This window comes from Myotis myotis, unplaced genomic scaffold (assembly GCF_014108235.1).
Source record: "Myotis myotis isolate mMyoMyo1 unplaced genomic scaffold, mMyoMyo1.p scaffold_m19_p_5, whole genome shotgun sequence".
Classification (NCBI taxonomy): domain Eukaryota; kingdom Metazoa; phylum Chordata; class Mammalia; order Chiroptera; family Vespertilionidae; genus Myotis; species Myotis myotis.
The window spans coordinates 98,763,849-98,785,299 of record NW_023416357.1 but is presented as its reverse complement, the minus strand read 5'-3'; the positions used below and the strand labels follow the sequence as shown (position 1 = coordinate 98,785,299).

Below are 21,451 nucleotides of genomic sequence, written 5' to 3'. Positions count from 1 at the left end.
CAAACTGTCAAGGATGCTGGAGATCCTACGCCTTCTTACCAGAAGAATTCTGGGCTTGGAGGGAGCCTGGATTGGTAGGTGTGTGTGTTCACACATACAAAGTTCCTAGGACCCAGGGACCCAAGGTTCCAGCCCTGATGCTCACATAAAGCTGTGTGACATTGGGGGAGCCAGATACCCTTTCTGAGCTTTATTTCCTCATTTGTGGGTAAGTTCATAAAACTTTCATTTCTTGACCAAACCTCTCAACTTCTCTGAAATTTACTTTTTCTCATATATGTGATATTTGTAGTTAAGGGAATGAGATTTCAACTATCAGTCTTGACACCAAAGCCCATATGTGCCCTTTGGCATATGACTTAATCTCCCTGGGCTTTGGTTTCTTTCTCTGTAAAATGAGAATGATAACAATCTCTACCTTGTGGAATTGTGAAGTCGCATGAAAATGTACAGAAAATACTTAAGAAATGGCCCTTCTGCCATTGCTTTTTATTTCTCATTTTTCTTCTTCTCTTCCTTTCCATCTTTGGCTTCACTTTCTTCTTCCTCCCGCTTATTTCTCCTTCTCTTCCAACATCAGTATCATCATTGTCATCTTCTCACTATGAGGTCAAATCTAAGTATGTTCCTGAAAGTGCTGTGTCATTTTTAAAGCATTGCAAATACTGAAATAACTCTGATATTATAGATAGACTTGCCTTATTTGAAACTCAATATCAGCATGTGTGTACATGCGTGTGTGTGGTGGGGGGGAGGTGTTCAGCCTTTTAGACTTGCTCAGTGGAGGAGTATGGCTGCCAGGCAGTCAGATGCTGTATCTAGGCATGTGGTGAGTGAAATGAGTTTGCCTGTGGAGGAGGATCCAGCCAGAGGAGGAGGGCAGCCCTGGGGGCAGGAAGCCAAGCAGAACACCTTTTATTTGATAGCTTAGGAAACTTACAAATAAAACTGAGATTCCTAATGTGTAATTTCAAGTGACTGAGCATTAACATTTAATTAACTCCTGACTGCTTATCCAATATTAAACATCTGCAGTGGCTGGTGGGGTCTCTTACGTATTAGTAGCCAAGAGGCTGCAGTCCTATCACGGCGACATATAGTACAAGGGTCCCGTCATGTCCGGTCCTCACACTCACTGTACATTCCTTCAGGAACATACCCATTCTCATCTATCTGGTTCTTGGAAGGAGAAGAGGAATCACATGCAAACCAATACATCTTTCTTCAAACTCCACCTCTCTCTACTTGCAGGAATACTGGCCAAGCTACACAAAGGGTCTGATTGTGGTTTCTCACCCAGAGCAAGGAAAGAGTAATAGATCAGTGGCGATGTATAAGAAACATCTAACAAAAGACCTAACTCATTTCTGTGGAATGTATGTTTGTCCACATTGATATGTTGAAACCCTAACCCCCAATGGGATGATATTAGGAGATGTGGCCTATCAGAGGCAATTCAATTTAGATAAGATCATGATATGGAATTAGTATCCTTATAAGAAGAGGAACAGACTAGAGTTCCTTCTCTCTGCTTGTGAGGACACAGCAAGAAGACGACTACCTGCAAACCAGGAAGCAGGTCCCCACTAGATGCCACATCCGCTGGCACCTTGATCTTGGACCTCCTGGCTTCCAGAACTGTGATAAATAAATGTATGTTGCCTCAGCTACCCAATCTACAGTATTTTTGTTATATAGCCAGGCTTACTGAGACATGCATAAATGGCAAGATATATTTCCTCTCTCTTCTCCTCACTAATGTGTCCAATTACACTGAGCTGCTTGGTTCCTATTAAGGACCAAGATCTATTCTACCTTGTTGTTTTCAACATGCTGTTCCCTTGGCCTGGAATTATTTTTCCTCTCAATCCCCCAACCATTTCTCTTGCAAGTCTCAGCTCAAATGCCACTTCTTCAAAAAGCCTCCGCTGACCTCCTAGATAGATCATCTTTCCCTGTTATACATGCCCATACCTCCCTCATCACATCTGACTTTAGGCCAGGAAGATATCCGATTCCATTTTTCCCTCATGCTTATGTTTGCTTCATTTCGTTGCCATCTAAAGCTATTACTGCTTCACAATCTCTCTTGCATCTTTTAATGAGTTATTTTGTTTACTCTCCTGGTGACAGGTCTGACAACACTCACCACTTGCATCAATAATCCCCTGTGTTCAAAGACATTGGCACTGCAGTTGGTTTTTCACATTTGCATAGGGCTGAGCAATGCATTCTAGATGGTCATTGAAGGGTACTGCAGTTCAGCTTGCAGACTGTCAGGGGAAGAATTCTATCTCTTTGTGAAGGTATGCTTGGGCTTTGGTGAGCTATTATGAAAGGTCATAATCTGCTCATAGGCTGGTGTCAGAAATCGTGAACCCCACATCAAGGAACCCACCACTGTCTGGAGTTGGACTCTGAAATGCAAAGCTTTGGATTTGGAGGGAAGTGCATGTAGCCCATGTGGAGTAGATTGGGGGATGTGAATAATACAGACCTGTCAGGGGAAAGAAGCCTTTGCCAAGCCAAGAATAAGGGATTAGGGTTGCATTGGTTAATCCAGCGTGAGAACCTTGGTCAGTCCGCATTGATTGAGTGTCCACTTCTTTCTAGGTCCTGGGACAGTGGAAGGATCTGTGATGTGATCAAGGGCCTCAGAGAGTACCATATGGATTCAGAGAGAGGAAGAAAAGGAGCAGTGCTGCCACAGATTAGGTTCTAAAGATGAGCTGGACTGAGGCTAGAGAGGTGGATCCCACGGGTGATCAGGTGATGCCTGCATACCTTGATAAGGACGATGATGAAGGTGATGACAATGAAGATGATGATGACAATGACAATAGCTGCTAACTCTTAATGAGCACTAATTATGTTCCAGCTACCATACTGAGTCATTTACACATCAATACCTATTTGATACTCTAACTCTATAAGAGAGGCACTAATATTAACCCCATTTTATGGATGAAGAAACTGAGGAACAGAGAGGCTAAATAATTTGTTTATGCTTATCCAGATAGCCAAGAGAGAATGCCAAGATTTAAACCCAGCTCTGTTTGACTTCATCTATGTTATCTGTTGCTCCTGGTTTCTCTTAACCTTTGTATGACCTCTCATCATCCATCATTGTCCATTCATCAATTATTCACTCATTCAACAAATATTTATTGAGCATCTACTATGTGCCAACCACTCTCCAAGTTCTCTGCCCTTCTGGAGTTTATATTCCTGTGGAGAGAGAGACGAGAGAGAGAGATAGAGAGAGAGAGAGAGAGAGAGAGAGAGAGAGAGAGAGAGAGAGAGAGAGAGAGATTTAGAGAGAAATATAACTATAAAAGCATACAGAGTCTAATTAAGTGTCATAAAGAAAATTAAGTAGGGTTCCATGATTAAGAATGAATGATTGGGGTGGGGGGGGCACTGGAGTCATCTTTATGTGGAGAGGTTGGGGGAATTCTGCAGTGTTGATATTGACACTGAGACCTAAAGGGTAAGAGGAACCAGTCATGCAAGGAGCCTGTGGAAGAACATTCTCATTTTCCCATCTTTCTTCATTTCCTTCTGGGTCTCTGAGGGTAAAAACCATGTGCTGGGGTTTTCACCAACGGTGTAGACTTTCACGACATTTTTTGGGTGTGCATTCTCAAAAAGGTGGCTGTATACATACACTTAGTGGGTCCCTCCTGTAAGTACTTCTGGGAGTTATTCCCTGCTGCTCCTTTCTGCTCTTCTTATAACTGAGGATATATTTTTCCTTGTTGTCTTGGCCATATTTGGCTCCCAAACCCCTATCTAGATGGCTCCCTAGGGTGGCTCTGCTCTAGGTCACCGGGGACCAATTATGAAGCTGTCCTCTTCCCTTATTCACTGCTGAGAGCGGCCATAAGCTGACGCAGAAAATCCTAAATCTAGTTAAGTGTTATTTGCTTGAAATATTTGAAAGAGCCAGCTTGGCCCATCTTCAAATATTTTGTTAGCTAATCAAAGCCAGATTGCGGTCAGAGGCCATATCTAAATTTATTAGGAAAATTAATAGACCATTTAGATTTTATTGGAATTAAGCTAAAATACGATAAGCAGTCACACCGGCAGATAGTCATTAATTATTACACTGACCTGCATGATGGGCTCATAATGAAATATCGACTTCTAGGTAAGTCACGGGGCCTGAGGACAAGCAGGACAAGCTCTGGAAGGATGTCCTCACTCCGTCTGCTTGAGGTTAATCAGATGGGACACAGTGGGAGAGGCTTGCAGTAAATACGCACCTCTTATATTTTCAAACAGCATTTATTGTGCATCTACTCTGTGTTAGGCCCTAGGAATCTATACAGTAGACAGCCTGGGTTTGAATACTGGTTCTAGTAATTCTTAGCTGTGTGACTTTGGACATGTTTCTTAACCTCTCTGAGTTTCCACTTCCTCATCTGAAAAACATGGATAAACGTGACTACTAGGGTTGCTGTAAGTTGTGGATATATGTGTGTGACTTGCTTATTGAAGTCCCGGCACATAGATTTCTCTATGATTATGATTGTCCTTAGTAATATAAGTAATGTATTTGCCCCTCAGAGAATGTAAACAACAAATTATGATATGACAACCCTCCAAGCAGAGTTGATTTCTCCCCACTGTGAGCCACATAAATGTTAGCTAGGGTCAGAAAAGGCTTTGCTGAGAAGGAGATGTTTGAGCTCAGTTTCAAAGGGTTGAAAGGACTTGTTTTCCAGGAGGATCAGAGAGGCTTGGGACTTCCCAAGTAGGTGGCACAGCACAGGCAAAGGCATGGAGGTTTGTACAAGCTGGCAGTTTGTGGAACTTCAAGTAGTTTGGCATTATAGGATAGAGGCATCTCCGTGAGGTATCACTAGGGTAGCAAGAATCGGAAACTGGTTATTAAGTCCCAGATCACTCACCTTTCTGCTTTCCTCCATGAAATTTACATGTACCAAGTGTTTCTTATGAAGATGACAGGGCTCCTTATGTTCAGAGATCTCCCAGCTTGGGGGCCTGCAAAATTTCCTTTTTCTAGATGTTTTGTTTTGCCCAATGGAGGTAGGAGGAAAACTTTAAAGTGTTGCCAGAGTCAAAAACCATGATCAGGGGTCTGAGCTGTTCTGCACTTTATGGGCACTGCCTGGTCAATGTGGGTGTGGCCTGGAGGTACAGACCACGCTTATCTTAGACAGGCCTAGGTTTGAGTCCACTTCTGCCACTTCCTATGAGACCCCGGGTGAGCCTCCCTGAACCTCATATTCTTCATTTGCCAAAGGGAGGTTTCTAAGAGCTACCCCATTGAGCTGTGGAGAGGATTACTGAAAAAAATATCAATCAGTATACATTTAGCTCTTAATGCATCTACATATTCAACAAATGTTAGTTCCCAGAATATAATGTGGTATGTTTAATTTCTTAAAATTAATTTAAAAAATAAGTGGGGGAAGTGTTGCTATACATGGGTGTTCTGTTTCATATGCTAAATATATCTGTCCTCAGAAAGTGAATATGCATTTCTCCAAAGATGTATATGCATGTTTCATTTCTCCTATATAGCATATATGTCTGTTCATATGTAAGTGTATATATAGGAGTATATAAATATATATTCCACTGATACACTGTGAGAAATTAATAAACACAGAGAATGGATATAGGAAACTGTAGAATGACCCAGATTGTTCCAGAAATAGTGGGAAGTGTGCTGAGGACGGGAGGGCCAGATTAACCCCATAATGAAGTGGTCTAATGTGTCCAATGCTGTGTTGCTTAATTTTGAGTTAGCCATGAGAGCTAGAGGCAAGTTAATCACGGAGTCCATCCCATTTCTCCTGGTTTAACAGTGCCTATGATAATGGGAAACTAACAGGCAAAAGGAAATGAGGAGCAAACTGGTGGGGGACATCCTGTAACCAGGGCTTGATGGACATGGGTGGAGGGAGGGAGGAGCTGGGCCTTTGTAGATAGACTGCACCTGGCCTCTCCAGGACGCCAGGCTCGGTAGAGCAGGATTCTTTGCTGTGCAGTGGCCAGACTCCCAGAGAGCAATACAGTGGCCATCTACCCTGATCTTGTGTAATCAGGAGCAACAGTGGTGAAATGGGTGTGATCCAGTGTCTCAGGGCCTTATTCCCTAGTTTCAGGGTGACTTGTGGGACACATTGAAGGTGAAAAAAATGACTGATTCTACTCCTATTACTACTGCATTACTATTATTATTATTATTAATTATTACTATAGAGAGGAGTGACCCGAATGCTGTCCATGGTTGAGGTCCTCAGAGAGCCTGGAGGGGCACATGACAGGCCAAGCAAGGAGACCTGCTGTCACTGTTGTTTGCTGCCTGCTGCTCTTGCATCCCTGTACTAAGCAGAAGCATAGACAGGTCTTGCTGGTGGAATGGACAGAAGGGCAAGGGAGAGAAATGCCAGGGGAAAGTGAGTTATTGTTGAAAATACCTGCCATATGAGGACCAATGGAATCGGGCCTTTTACATTTGCCATTGACTCATTGGGAGCCTCTAAGAAGGAAGTTTAAGCAGGTGAGTGACAGGGCTGGGGATATTCCCCACCAGGAGCTGTCTGATCACAGGATCGAGGATTTAGATGAAGACACAATGAGTTAAAAATGGTCCCGGTCCAGAGTGTGGTCAGAAGCAGGCCCCCGGTTCCCCGCGCATGTGTGACAGAAATGCAGGAGGGCATTTTAATTAGATCCCTTTTCCAGAACTCCTGACCTTCTGTGTAGCACATTAATGTATTTTACTAATTATAAATGCAATTAAAAAGTACTGAAATAAAATTAGGCTGATCTATCTAATTTACATTAAGCACTTTCAAATTATGCAGATTTTAAAGTCTCTCTCTATCTCTCTCTCTTTTTTTTTTTTTTCAATTTGGGTTTCAGGGTAAAATCGTCTGCATTAAAACAGCTGGAAAACAACCTTGTAGGAAAACAAATTTCTTTTCTGTGATTATTCTCAGTGTGCGAGTTAATTTTCCAGGCAGTAATATACTTCGGTGGCATGGAGCAGTGACTCAGAAAAAAGGACATATGTGTCTGGCTACAGGCGCAGGGACAGGGTTCTGGGGGGACTGAATGTGGATTGGCTACTTGGGGAAGGAGGTTGAAAGGCTAACTGGGCAAAAAATACTGACACGAAGGTCACTAAACAGTTGAGATTTACAAAGAGTGAGTTGTAATGGCAGGAGTAATGTGCAGCTCATGGAGATGGACCATCTGGTGAGTTTACCCAGCATCACAGGACTCCCCCCGCCCATGCTGACAGGCACAGAGAGTGACCTGGGTGATGAAATTACTGCCGGCGTTGTTAAGAATCAGATCGTTCAATTTTGCTGGCCCTGGAATTTACGTATGCAGAGCAGCTATACATTAGGCGGGGAAATGGAGCATTAAGGAGAGAAGGATGGCCACTCCGGACACGCTCTTCCTGACAGTTGGCCGTGTGCATTGTCTGCTGGGGAGATAACCACCTCAGCCTGGGTCTGCTGGAGGCTGGGTTCGCTGTGGAGACCTTGACGGGACCTCTTTACAGATTAAATCTGATCTTCAGGTTCCCAGGAAGCCGAGGTGTAATAAGCTGTTCTCTGGGGTTGCATATAAGCTCCTTAAAACGTTCCCAGGCTGGTGTAACTCCCCTTTGCTCTGTGCACTCAATTTTATTTGCAGCCCAAACTTTGCCCTTTAAGCTCCCCATCATAAGAAGGCCTACAATAATTCCCCAAATTGGAGCTGTTGAGCTTGAGCAAGGAGAAGATTTAACTTTTTTTTTTTTCCTTTCTGAAGCTAAAGGAATCTTTCTGCTTGAGTTCAGGGAACCAATCTTGTCTATTCTGACATGGAAGCGACAGTGGGAACTGGTTTCCCATCATCTCCCCCAAAAGATGGTTATCTGCAGGGCATCAGACAAGTGTAGGGGACGGTCCTCCATGTGTTCAGAGATCTCCCAGCTTGGGGCCTGCACTAGGGTAAAGTGATACTTTGTCCCTCCCATTCTCCAAGCCTCCATCACCATAAATTCATGCAAGAAATACTACTGATGGAACTACGTGTTCATCCATGGAGAGAAAGTGTTAGGATCTTTCTCTCCAGGGGGAGCATGTCTGGGCCCATGTGGATGACCAGATGCTAAATTGAAGCTAGACCCTATAGATTTCTTTTCTATGAGGATCCAGCTAATGGCAGGAATCAAGTACATGGGAATTCAGCCACAGTTTTCCAGCCTCCACCCCCCCTCCCGCACCATAAAACATCTGTGTTTTCATGTCCTTCTTCAATAACCCCGGCCACCTTGGTATCAAGCAAAGCTCCCAGCATCCTTATGGCTCCAGGCTTGGTTCTTCTTTGACGAACACAGGTCCTCTTTCTACTGACTTCTGGAGGGGTGTTGGAAGAGTGGCAGAGAAATCACAGGTGCTTTGGAAACAAAAGCCCTGGACTCCAATCCCAGCTCCCCCTCACCAGGTGTGGGCCTTCAGCAAGTTACTTCACTTCCCCCAGCCTCAGTTTCCTCACCTGCCTTTGAGAACAATACTACTTTCTTTGTAAGTTTGCAGTAAGCATTCCAATGACACCATGAACGTGAAGCACATGCATGATTCCTGACATTCATTCTCTCATTCAATACATTGTTATGGAGGGTCTTCTCTGTGCCAGGCACTGCTCAGCCCTGATGTGCTGTGGTTAATGAGTGCCCACCAGGCATCCCTCCATTCTTTGGCATGTGTGGTGGGCATTCATTGGCACTTGATGAACAGGGCTGAGTTAATAAAGTTATAGGCTTATACAAATAGCATTGAATTCTTATTGTATTTAAGGCACCATGTTAGGTGCAGAGGGGATACGGCCAATTGAATAGGATGTGCTATTTTTCTCCCTGCTTCCCTCTCTAGGACCTCATGTTCCACCATGATTATGTTGCTTCTGTTGCCTGTTTTGGGACTTTTGGAAAGTGTCTTGTTTCTTCTCTTGGTCTTCTGCCTCACCTCTTACAATTCCCACCAGTAATTAAATTTCCATGTTTTTGTATATGCTGCTTTCTCTGCGTAGAATGATCTTGCTCTTCCATGGGTGTCAAATTCCTACTCATCCTTCAAAACCCAGCTCAGAGATTTCCTCTGGAAGTCCTGTCCCCAGCATTGCAGGTGGTCTGCTGCTGCATCCACTCTTTCTGGGATCCTATTACCCACATACATGTCTTTCTTTCTATACTGAGAACTCCTTGAGATCAAGGACCTGTGTCCAATTCATCATGACCACCATATTTTGTGGAATTGAGTAATTGCTCAATGAATGCCAGTTAAATGAAGCAATAATACAAGAATTAATGGATTGCTGCTTGGATGGATGGAGAGAGAGAGAGAGGTGAACATTCATACATGCCTGCATGCATGGATGGAATCAATACACAAGTGGATACATAAACTTGTTTAATGGTGGCAGTGATGGAGTCTTCATCTGTAATCCAGAAGGACTTTAGTTAGGGCTTTAGAGCAGAGCTATCGTGTTCACTGACAAGATTTGAACCCCAAGGACAACTGTGTAGGGAGTCTCCAGTTGTTTCATGAGCAAGCAGATCTGAGGAAAAATGAACATGTCACCGTGCTGTGGACTCTAAGTATGAATTGTATTCCACCCAGGCATGGGGGAGCGTGCCCTCTGAGTGCTGTATCGCCCTCTCCACTGTGCTCCCCGCTCCCTTCCCCTCCACGTGTGCCATGATAGCAAAGTCCTAATTAATTACGGTGGCCTTCAGCAAGCTGGGCCTGGACACCAGGGTTTTCTTTGCAGCTACAGCTGCAGTTGCCCTTGCTTCCTGCCAAGCTCCCCTCCCAGACAAACATACTTAGCAGGTGTTCTCCCCACATTAATAATCAGAATTGACACATTGTAAATGAGAGCCTCCTTGTTGTGCAGGGCAGCTCTGATGGATATGGGGGGAACTGACGGCCTCTGAGGAATGCTTTTGCCATTACCAGCATTTCTCTGACAGGTTTTTAATAGTCCCACTAAAACTGCAGTATATTGGAAAATTTTGTAGATGAAGCGCAAAGGGCTGCTGTGACTCAGAGGCTCTGGGGTGGAAAAATACAGTTTGGGAAAGACTGAGCTCCTCAAATAATGGTGCTCTTCGACGAAGCTGATCTGGTGTTGGGGTGGACTGAGAGCTGGGGAGGGGTCAATTTGGCCAAGGGTCTTTGAGGAGACCTAGGTTACAGGCAGCACTAAGCCATGATTCTAGAAGAAAGTCTGGATTTAAATACTGGATGAGAGAGAGTCTGATAGGCTGGGTCCATCCATCCATCCATCCATCCATCCATCCATCCATCCAATAAGCTCTTATCTATCTATCACAAACATCTATCACAAACATAAATTAGACTTCATAAGTTCAAAATTCTATGAACAATGCATTGTATGTCCTTGGGTTATTTATGCATATTTGAAGGCTGAGCCTCAGTTTCCTCATCTCCAACATAAAGCTAATAACGCCTATGCTTTAGAATTATATTTGAGGTTTAGAGATCAAATAAGTTAGGTTCTATGTGGGTCAGGGTCCCTGCCAGAAAAAGATGACATATAGTCATGGGAGATTTGAGAAGAGTAGTATAAGGATTGCTTATCAAAGAGCAGGCAGGTCTAAGGGAAACAGATATGAGAGGGTGCAGCCCTCTGTGGCTAAGCAACAGGAAGGAGCTGTTACCACCCCTGGGTCTCAAGAGGCTGAGAAAGGAGGAGTTACCAGAACCCGGAGGCTATAGGAGAGGTTGCTTGACATGAATGTGACCTTCATTAGAGGGTCAAGTCATTGCCAGTCCGTATTCCAGCGGAGAAGGGGTTAAGAGCAGAGAGTGGATCCATGGGACAAGTGAGGGCTGTCCATTCAGGACATATACCAGCACAGCCAGGTTCTCAGTGAGTTGATAAATGGTCATGGCCATGGGTACAAGGTGCTAACACCACCAGGGGGTAAGGGAATGATGGGTATTAATGCTTCCCTTTGACACTGAAGCTAAAGAAGATAGGGTGGCCCCCAGTCTTTGCTAAGCAGACCTGCCTTCCTCATTACCTCACATTCTCTTATTTCCTCTCATTCTTATTGGCCACCAGAGGGAGACCAACAGGTGGCAAATCTGCTTTGCTTCCCAAGGGTTAATTAACATCAGGCCCTGAGAGTGAAAGCAGCTATCCAGACAGAGTTCATTAGGAAGTCAGGTTTTGCCAGGGATTATAGTCAGTGGGAGAGGCTGGATCTGAACGCTAACTAAACCTGGTGATGCCCTGGGATAAGCTTTCCTAATTAGCAGAGGTGGCTGCTGGATGCTCTCCACCGGGCACCGGGCTCTGCCCTCAGGAGCTGACACATCAGGGGTCCTTCTTACTTCTTAGCCCACTGATCCTCCCAAAGGCTCTCTCTAAGGCCCTCAGAGCCACTTTCCCAAGCAGCCAGCCTTTCCCAAGGCAGGGGCAGGGCCCCCAGAAAGAGATGAAACAGCCTAATAGAAAAATGTCTTTGCAAGATCTCAGGGAGAAGCTATTGTTGCCCCTGACACCCCCAACAGCTGAGCCTGGCCCAGTGTCAAAGTTAGGTGCCCAGCCACTGGTGTTAGACATCTGGGTTCAAATCTTGGCTCCTCCATTCACTTGATGGGTGATAAGGGCATGATTATATAAGCACTCTGAGCCTCCTTTTCCTCCTGTGAAATGTGGAGGGCGAGGGGTCAACCTCCATGGATGCTGTGGATGTTGGGACAATAGTTGCCACTCACTTCTTTCCCTTCATTGGGCCTGTGAACCCCAGCTGCATCTCCTCTGGCCCTCAGTTTGGAGCTCCAACCACCCAAGCATTTCCTAGCATTTCCTTCACCACTTTGCATCATCCTGGGGAGGCCACAGGACCAAGACTCCTTATGAGCCAACACCCTTCCAGCTCATCTCTAAGCTGCCTGGCTGGAAAAGGTGGAGCTGGGTTTCTGGGCTAATTTCACTTACATTAAAATGGGTCATTACCGCACACGTTTGCACAACCAGGAAATAAACTGGCTGCAAACCAGTTTGCTAATAGGACTCCTTAGATTCTCTTTATAACTTAATTGTGTAGGTAACCACACTGGTGTACAAACAGGATGGAACAAAGTGGGCTGTCTGAACAGGGATCGATTCTGGAAATCCTGGCTTCTGAGGGGGAGGAAATTGGAAGAAGTTTGGAGTCTAGACCAGTGATTCTCAGACTCGAATGGGCCCAGGAAACACCTGGGGATCTTGTAACTGGTTTGTGGTTCTGAGTGGGGCTGAAATGCTGCCTTTCTAACAAGCTCCCATGGGATGCTAATGTTGCTGGTCAAGGCCACACTTTGAGGAGTTAGAGTACCCCACACTTCAGGAGTCACATCTGCCCAAGATAGCACAATCAATAAAAAAAAAATATTCCACATCACAAACGTTATTATGGGTGCTATATCTGGGATTGCCCATCCTTTTCTTTCAGCATGCTCCTTCCTTCTTGCTGTGGCTCCTGACACCTCCCAGGCTTGCTGGTTCTACATCTGTATCCTCACAGAGGATTATGGGCTGAGTTGTGTGTCCCCAAAATTTATATGTTGAAATCCTAGCCCACTATACCTCAGAATGTGACTGTATTTGGAGATAGCATCTTTAAAGAGGTAATTATGTTGAAATGCACTCATTGGGGTGGCTCCTAATTCAATCCTCTAAGTCTTAAGTTATTCTACTCTCCCTTCTACATGATTGGACATTAAGCGCAGGGTCTGCATAAAATAAGCCCAGGCTTCCATCCCCCTTGGGACTGAAGCCTCCTAGTTTACTCTGTTTAATACTGAGCCACTCCTGGTATCTCCCATCCGAGCCAAGGATGTGTGTGCAAAATGCAATGGCCACAACAAATCAGGTTACCCTCAACTGAAAGTCTTTTCTCCCTAAAAAGAAACAAACAAAAAAATTAAAGGTATAATTGAGACCCAAACAACTGCATAAAATTTGATGTGTTGACATTTGCATATAACTGTAAAACCATATCACAAGACCATGAAAATATCCATCACTCCCAAGTGTTTCCTGCTCCTTTATTATCTCTCATCCTACCACTCTCTGCTCCCACCCTCCTCAAACAACCATGGTTTGCTTTCTGAATCTCTAGATTGGTTTGCATTTTCTAGAGTTTCATGTAAATAGGATCACATGGTATATACTGTTTTAAAGCAATATTGAGATATAATTGACATACTATAATATTCACCTATTGTTTATGAAGAATACAAATATAGTTTTTTAAACTTATACAGTTGTGCAATCATCACCCCAAACCAGTTTTCAAAACATCTCCAAAAATATTTCATTTGCAGTCAATCCCCATTCCCCTAACATCTAACTCCAGGCAACTCCTGAAGTTCCAGGAGACTACTGATCTGGTTTCTATCTCTATGAACTTGTCTTTTCTGGATATTTTATATAAATTGAATAAAAATATGTTGTCTTTTGCACCTGGCTATTCTAACTTACTGTAATGGTTTTCAGGTTCACCCATGTTGTTGCAAATAGCAGTATTTTCTGATTTTTATTGCTGAGCAGCATTTCACTGTTCCACATTTGTTTATCCATTCACCAACTGTTGGACACTGATTTTTTTTAAAACATATTTTTTAATTGATTTTTTTATAGCGAGGAAGGGAGAGGGATAGAGAGTTAGAAACATCGATGAGAGAGAAACATCAATCAGCTGCCTCCTGCACACCCGCCACTGGGAATGTGCCCGCAACCAAGGTACATGCCCTTGACTGGAATCGAACCTGGGACCCTTCTAGTCCACAGGCCGATGCTCTACCCACTGAGCCAAACCAGTTAGGGCGATGGACACTGATTTATTTCCAACTTGGGAGTATTACAAATAATGCCAAACATTTGTGGACAAGTCTTTGTATGGACATATGCTTTCATTCATCTTGGGTAAATTCCTAGAAGTGCAATGGCTGGATCACTTGTAGGTGAAATTTAACTTTTTAGGAAACTGCCAAACTGTTTTTCCAAACTGGTTGTACCATTTATATTTCGACCAGTCACACATGGGAGTTCTGGTTCCTCATATCATCACTGACATTTGGTATGAGTAGTCGTTTTACTTTTAGACATTCTAATAGGTGTGTGGTGCTATCTCATTTTGGTGTGTGTGTGTGTGTGTGTGTGTGTGTGTGTTTAATTTCCCTGATGACTAATGCTGTTGAGCATCTTTCACTGGCTTGTCATCTATATATTGCCTTTGGTGAAGTGTTTGTTTAAATCTTTTGCCCATTTTTTATTTGGGTTGATTATTTTCTCAGTATTGGGATATTTTATGATGGTAAAACATGCATAATATAAAGGTTACCTTTTTAACTATTTTAAAGCATATGATTCAGTGGTATTAAGTTGCATCCACAATGTTGGGAAGCCATTGACTAGACAGTTACAGAACCTTTTCACCATTCCAAAGAGAAACCCTGTATCCATAAGCAGCCACTCCCCATTCACTCCTCCCCCCATCACCAGCACTAATCTGCTTGGTCTTTATGGGTCTATCCATGCTGTGGTATATTACTCAACCATATAAAGTAATGAAATACTGGCACATGCTACAATGTGAATAAACCTTGAACACACTGTGCTCAGTAACAGAGCACACAAGACCACACACTATAGGATTCCATTTATATTGCATACCAAAACAGGCAAATCTTACGATTGAATGTTCAGTGTCTTTTTATATATTATCGATCTGTTATTAGCTACGCAAATAGTGTCTCCATGTTGCAGAGTTACAAAGTTGCTTTGAGGATTCAACAAGCTAATATATCAGGTACTTAGTATAGGTAGCAGAGACCAAGTGCTTAATATATATTAGTTATTATTGGTATTTCATTATTTGGAGTCAGTCTCATTGGGAATTTTAATGATATATTCTGACCTCGAGCTTAGAACTAAACCGTTGTGTATAATTAAAGGCACTCATGGCTGGGTTGTGTCCCTGGAATTATGGTAGATGAATTCCAGGATTGGCACATGGTAGGTTCTTAGCTAATTTTTGAATAAAGTGGCATGATAATAACATAATAATAATACATTTCAATGACTAACCTCCACATTAACTAACCTGTTCATGCCAGAGGGCACATTTCTGGGTTTAAATCCTCCAGCAGAAGTCTCCACAGCCACTGTCAGTTGCCAGAATCTGTCTGCCAGGCCCCCCTCCTCTCTGGACCACATCTCAGGGCTGCCCTTCTCTCTCAGCTTCAGCTGAATTCTCTTTGGAAAATTGTACACCCATTTTCTTGTATACTATTCAATACAAAGCAGAGAAAAAAGAGGTTTTATTTCCTAAAAAGCCTTCCATTTACACAAAGATTACTCCCCGCACCCCAAATCCCAGCTTCACCAGCCTGTTTTTCCTCTCCTCTCAATGCTATTAATAGCAGCAATAATAACAACAGTCAACGATCCTATGTCAAGCATTTCACTTTTCTAATTAAAAATTTTACCAATGCCCATTTCACAGATAAGGAAATTCAGGCTCAGAGGTCATATAACCTGCTCAAGGTCATCTAGGTAGTGAATGGCAGGTGTATGTGATGCCAACCTTCCCCTCCCCATCCACTAACAATGCTTAGTTCTTTTTCCTTTTATTCCTGACTGGCTTTTTGATGTCTTTGTCACATGTGTGGTGTGGGCTCTTTAAATTCCTCCCTGCCCCTAAGTCCCTGACTGGAGGACCCAGGGTCAGCACCTGGCCTGGCCTCCAGCATCTGGGGGTCTGGCCCCTCATCTGCTCTGAGCTACTAGGACAGGAGCAGCTTTTCTGATCAAAAACCAAAGCCAGTGTGGCTGAGGAAAGAGCCTGAAAAACGGGCATTCAATCACTACTGGGCCCAGGAGGGTCTGGGTTCTATTTGGATCCCTCTCAGAGAGTCCGTCCCCCTCTCCCGGGAGGAGGCTGAGCAGAGCAAAATGGACCCTGTTCCAGGAAAGGAGCCACAACAGTTTCCACAGAGGCAGAGACTCATTTTTCTTAGGTGTGCGAAGGTCCTCAAAGAGTGAGGTAATAGATTTCTTTATTAAAAATTAATCTTCTTGTAAAACCATTGCAATACAATGCACTTTAATAAATCACCCCACGCTTCCGAACACATTTATTATCCCTTCTCGGGAACCGCGGAGCCAGAGAAATTGGTGCTGCTCAGAGCACTGACGCTGAGCTCAGTAATGAACTGGGGTGGGGGCGGGGAAGGGCGGGTTGAGCCTGCCTGAGGCATGCATATTGCATGGTGCTTCAGCTGGTCACTGTCTATTAGGGTGAGTTGGATCTTGCAGATCCCAGGTGTGTGGTTCTTGGTACCTTTGGGTTGGGAAGGGCCCAGCAGGTGGACACCAGCTCTTGCTATGGTGTTTTGGGGAATAGGCCTATTTCTATACTTTCTAGAAATGCCTGTGTTTCTACATGCACCACCATTTGCTACCTGGGTTGTGGGAGCCTCTGGGTCTTCATATGGGTGCTCTGGGAAGATGGGAAGTGTCGTTCTGATTTGCAGATCAGCACCTGCCATCGGCACCCCATGGCTGCTTAAGGATCCTCTTCAATGTGCATCTCCACTATCCCCTTGCTGTATCCTGGGCTTTGCCGTGCGGGGATGTCATAAGCAGGGGGCGTCTTTTGGAACACCTTGACGTATGCTACTTGTTCCTCTCAACTCTGTTCCTACCTCATCTAGGAAGAACCCCCTAACTCCCAGGTCCCTAAGACACAAAGCCTTCCAGGTAGCTTTGAATCTCACTGGCTGAGGCAACAGTTTTCTCTGCAGAAGAAACAAGACCAACTTCTCTCCTTCACAAGGTGGGTCAACTGGGTCCCCACACCATGCCACCTGAACCCCAAATTCTTTGGTCTTTCACGAATCAGCTCCTTCATCTGCCATATGAAGCTCTTTTCTCTATTATTTTTCATCCCAAGGTTCAGGCTAAGAAATATGCCATGTCATTCTCTCTGTGTTGTCTTCTTTCCTGGGAATCCAAGAGAAAATATTTCTTCCCCTATCCTCTCTTCCTCCCAGGCGAATAAACACCCCAGGCTGGAGATCCACCCACCTGTCAGTAAATCCCACAGAAAAACAGATTCCAAATTCCATTTAGGGTTCAGCTAAGGACACCCCTTTCCTGTACTTCCTCCCTACTTTATAATCCAAGTTGGGTCCTCTGCTAGGACACTGTGCACATGAGTGTGTGTGTTTGTGTGTGTGTGTGTGTGTGTGTGAGTGTGAGTGTGAGTGTGTGTGTGTGTGTGTGTGTGTGTGTGTGTGTGTTGGAGGTAGGTGTTTCTAGAAGCAGCCACATTTATGTTACTATAATTAAACAAGAGTGGAGAGCAGCTTGGGTTTTGGGATCTGTGTCCTTCTGTCCTACCTCATTCCCCTCACATTTCTTTTTAAATTGAGCTTGCTGACAAGAAGGTATGGATGGATAATGAACTGCTAACTGATAGCCCATTCGTGGAGGGAACATCAGGCACTTCGAATTTTATAGTGCCTGGCACAGAGTCTGGGAATGGATAAATGTCTTTTGAATGAGTAAGAGGGTGAGAAATTAATGGGAGAACAAGTGAGTAAGCCGACAATCTCGAAGCTCGTGTCCAAGAGAAGGTCTGGCTGATGTTTGGCAGGATGTAGTAACCAAGCCCCCTTACTGAGAGAAGCCAGGCTGGAGAGGAGGGAGGGAGAGAGACAGAGAGAAGAAAAGAGAGCTCATTGAGATGAGGGTGGAGATGCAAGCGGGAGTTAGTAGTGGGTCCTGAGGCCATATCAAGTTTCTACGTCTTCATCATGAGAGCAGTGGGATCTTTGAAGGGTTTTAAGCAGGGGAGTGATGGATGAAGATATGAATAATCTTCAGCATCGTCCAGATCAATAGTAGCAGCAAATCATTAGAAATGTCACTGTAGCATTATTGCCAATTACTGAACTGCCACTGAGCCTGGCTTTGTGCTATGTGGTTTTCATATCTCACTCAGTGATGCTCTCAAGCAGCCCCTGTTGTCAGCAGTGTGCATGTGGGGAAACTGAGGCTCAGAGAGGGGAAGGAGGAGAGCTTGGGTTTCCTTGTGAGTTATGTCCTACAAGTGCTTGCACCATATGGATCTCAGATTCCACAAGGAAGGGGACAACAGCACAGGCACTCTGCCTTCCTTCACTCCATCAACAGATTCCTGCAGCACCAGCTGCATGTCAGGCTCCATCTAGACACATCTCCTGAGAACCTTTTCTGAAGACACACAGTACCGCTGGGTTGGAGATGGTCAGCGTCCATTTCTCTCCACTACCTTTGGAGAAGGAGCTGAAGACTAAGACAGGACTTTGCTTTATTTAAAGAGCTGTTGACATGGTGGGAGGAAGATGGAGAGTCATGACTGTGGAGGACATCTGTCAGCAGAACTCAACACGTGATGCAGGAGGACAGCTGGGTGCTGTTGCCGGCAGCTAAATCTCCCCATGACTGGTGGGTCCCTGGTTATATCTCCCAGGCACCTCACACTCAACAGGGCCCTGGGAGGACTCCTCCTCTCATGTTCTCAGTCTCAGTCAGTGGCTCTCCATCCATCAAATCCATCACCCCCAACCCAGCTCCCTCCCTCATTCCCACCTTGCAATCAATGAGTGTGCATATTGCAGCTTTCCCGGTCTCAATTCCCTCTGGAATCTCCCCTGCCCCCATGCTTTCTCTTCCCCTCTGCTCCTCTGTTTTCTCTCCACCCACAGGGCCACCCTCTGGCCCTGGGACTTTAGCAATATCCTCCCCCAATGGCCTCTCTGCTTCTGGCCATGCGTTCCCTCTGCCCCAGGTGATCTTTCAGAAGCACACCTCTCCCGGCCACCTCTCTGTTGAAACCTCTCATTCTCCTGAGCCAGATACTGACCCCACCAGCCTCCTGCCGTTCACCCTGTGAGCCTGATGTCCCACGAAGGCTCCACTCCATGACCCTGTGTCAGAGTTGTGTCCCCATGCCTGTGCACACACGGTCCCTCTGCCCACAATGCCCTGTCCATCTGCCATGTCCACTGGGGAAGCTCATCCTTCAAGACTTAGCTTTAGTGTCTCTCAACACACATTTTCTGAGCACTTTATGTGCTAGATCTAGCCCTGGGCCACAGAAATGACTAATCAATGCTCTCTCCCCCAAACATCACCTCCTCAGTTCCTTCATGGCTCACCTCCATCAGAGAGGGCTAGCCTTCCTGTCCACCTCTCTTGCTACACCCCACTCTGTTGAAATAACTTGTCCCCACTGGCCTGGGAATTCTGGTGCTGAGGGCCAGTGTCCTCGTCTACAGGGAGCTATGGAGTGCTCACCACTAGCGAGAGCTGTGCTTCTACACAGCGCCTACGCTGTCACCTCTAACCTTTCCTCTACTCCACGGCACAGGGTCATCATCCATTTCACAGAGGAAGTAGCTGGGGCTCACAGGATTAAAGCACTCACCTGTGGTCAGCATGCAAACCGCAGCCTGACACCCAAGTCCGTTCTACTAACCACCACACCACCCTGCCTTTCTCAGCTTCGTGTCTTAGACACCTTGTATGGAACTGGGTACACAGGTGTTTGCTAAAGGAATATGACCGTCCACCATATAAGGAGAGAGAGAGAGAGTCTGCGCTGGTTTCTATACACAAAGCAGACAGGGAGCCGGTGGAGCAAGGAGGGACCATCTGCACGGCCCCTGCTGGCACTTGGATGTGTGTGGGGTGGTTGGTGGTCACCAGCCACTTCAGGCTTCCAGGCTCCAGGGAGGGAGCCATCCCAAAGCCTTTTATGACATGTGACACAGATGTTTTCCCTGGCTCCAATTGTGTGCTGGCCGGCCTGAGATGAGCTTTGTGAGGGGACCATTTTTCCGATGAAAAAGTGGACCAGTTAACCATGCCAGTGGCATCCAGCCCTCTTTTTGACAGCAAGTTCCTCATCAGGGGACCTTGATCCCAATTTCAGAGTGCTGTCCCACTCTAAGGGATACTTTCCCTAACCTCTGGTCCCATGTAGTTAAAATGGTCCCTCATCACAGCACCAACCTGTGAGCCCACCTCCCCTGGGAGAGTGGGGAGGACCCTTGCTGGGACTTAGCCTCACAGAGGCCAGTTCTCCCCTCCTTCCCTCTCCTATAGACCCACTGCCCAGGGATGCTCCCAGGACCTTTGCAGCCCCAGCCCTGCCTATACCCCAGCCACCCCCATCAGAACAAAGCCATCCTTCAGAGAGGATGAAGAGACTGCTGTTACCTCCTGCTCACCTGGCTTAAGGGAGCCACCTCAGATGCCACAGCCAGTCTGGACACCATCCATCCCAGCTTGGGTTGGGGCACCGGCAGGTTCTCCATCATTCCCTGGGCCTCCCTGCTGCCAGATCACTCTGCCCTCCCAGCCAGTTCAACCCAACAGACATTGAGGGAGGGGGAGAGACACTCTAATAACCAAGTTAAGAGTGTGTTCTCTGGAACCAGACACCCAAGCTAGAAAATTTGGCTCCATCTCTTATAATCTGTGAGACCTCGGCAAGTAACTTAACCTCTTTGTGCCCAGCACTTTCATCTATGAAATGCGGCCCAAAAATACCTTTCCTGTTACAAAATTGTGCGGCTCCAGTGCCAGGCATTAAACTTAGAACCATGACTGACACAGAGGAAGGATCCAAAAGAGCATCGGGGACTCTGCCCTAGCCTGTCATTACTGTTACTAGTAGGGAAACCACACTGCACCCGGCTCAGAGCTCCACGCTGCTCAGCACACATAACCAGGCACCGCTGCCTTCACACCTGTCTCCCCCACTCACTGTGGGCCCAGGGCAGGGGTGGGGGCAGCAGTCCCTCACAGAGAGGCCCGCAGATGTCTGGCTCGGAGCCAATGAAGGAACATCCACTTTATTCTCATCTGCTAGCTCAAGGCATGGCACAGGGTAGGTACTTTGTGGCTGTGTTGGAAGTGAGTTGAGGGCTTGCTTATGTGAACTGAAGTGCTCTATCAGAGGCAACAGAAGGTTTTGTTTGTGGGCAGCCTCGTGCACGCCAGGCGCCGTCCTAGATGGGAGAGGAGTTAGGTCCCACAGCCAGACTCGGGCTTTGAATCCAGGTTCTGCCATTAACCAAGTGTGGGCCAGTGCTTCACCTGCTGGAACCTGGGAGCTGGAGGTGCCCGTGTCCACGCTAAGGAGTAAGAAGCCAAGGTTCTGATGAGTGCATTCGCTTGCTCAAATCATGGGGACGGGGGCGGGGGCTCCGGAGTCTGAGCCAGTATTTCCTGTGACTTCCAAGAACCAGGGACCCACATGCTGGGTGGACAGGGACAGAGAGATTGGAGAGGGGAGGGTCAGGGCTGCTTCCCGTGTTGGTCCCCAAGCCTGTCACTCCTG

At 45.8% G+C, this 21,451-nt stretch overlaps 1 protein-coding gene across 4 annotated transcripts in view; it reads left to right on the top strand.

The window, feature by feature from the left end:
• RBFOX1 (RNA binding fox-1 homolog 1) overlaps positions 1–21,451 on the top strand; it is a 2,058,026-nt gene that overhangs the window by 430,001 nt on the left and 1,606,574 nt on the right. The window lies entirely within an intron of this gene.